This window comes from Arachis ipaensis, chromosome B2, assembly GCF_059453495.1.
Source record: "Arachis ipaensis isolate K30076 ecotype BB chromosome B2, ASM5945349v1, whole genome shotgun sequence".
Taxonomy (NCBI): domain Eukaryota; kingdom Viridiplantae; phylum Streptophyta; class Magnoliopsida; order Fabales; family Fabaceae; genus Arachis; species Arachis ipaensis.
This window is the reverse complement of record NC_142437.1, coordinates 33,497,926-33,499,229: the sequence shown is the minus strand read 5'-3', so window position 1 is coordinate 33,499,229 and position 1,304 is coordinate 33,497,926.

Sequence of the window (1,304 nt, the reverse complement as noted above, 5' to 3'; positions counted from 1 at the left end):
AGAACAATTGCACACAAGAAGGAAAAATAAGTGGTTATAAGATGTAACCACGCAATTAGGCTCAAAACTCACAAGCTTGTGTTCTTAGCTCAAAAACCATGTTCTAAAATAAATTCTTTCAAGCAAGTTCAACAAAAAAATTTTTCAAATTGGTAGGGTGCCCTAAAAACAGTTTCTTGGAAAAGAAATCATCACCTTAATCAAGTAGTCCTAATAAGAAAGAAGTGGTAAAAATATGTACAAATTTTAACTAACATGCAACCTATCATGCAATACAACCACTAACTAACATTGGCGTTGAAAAAGAAAATTGTTACCTGTGGAGATTGGTCATCAACTGAACCTCCCCACACTTGAAGATTGCACCATCCTTGGTGCATGCAAAGAAGAGAAAGGTGGACGGGTTGAAACAACTGATGAGCTTCTTCAAAAGGTTGTGCGGATGAACTTGTTTGTTGCCCTATTTAGAAACTTTTCTTTTTTCTTTCTTGGTGGCCAACCTAAAAGGAGAGAAAAAGAAAGAAAATCAAGCCTATAGCAAAGATATCAAAGCAAATAGAACATAGGCGGGGCTAATGCCAAATAAAAATAGGGTTCTCACTACATGTTAGATACGCATGTAAGTGAGAAAGCAATATAGGCAAAGGGCATATCAACTAATACTTGATGCAAGAGTAAAGTCAAAGCATGAAGAGCATGTTGAGCATCAAGTTCAAATAAGAATTGACACGAACAAGATTAGTGATAAGTATGAAAGCATTTGGTCCCATCCTAACTCAATGATAATGAAGTACAAAAACAAAGAATAATGAATTAGGAAGGACTATAGCACTAATCTTATGTGTGGAATAAATATGATCATTAATGCTAAACAAGTCACGAAGCACCAAAACAATGCAAAAAAGTCTCAACAATTGAGTAAGAGAATTCAACACCATTATTAAAATGAGAAACGTAAAAAATAAAATGAGAACAAGCTATAAAAACAAAATTAAAATGCAATGAATGAAAATGAGCAAATGCAATAAAAGAAAATGGAAGAATAGAAAAAGAAATTTTTTATATGAGTAATTTATTTATTTATTTATTTAATATTTTTTTATTTTTTTATTTTTTTATTTTTTTATTTCATTTTTTTTTCAAGAGAGGAAGAAGAGGAAAGCTAGAAAGAAAGAAGAAGAAAAGAAGAAAGAAGGAGAAAGGAGAAAGGAGAAAAACAGGGCGCGAATCCATGCATAAGCGTCATGCGTGCTTATGCATGGATGCAGCAGGGACAATCCACACGTAAGCGTCATGCGTGCTTA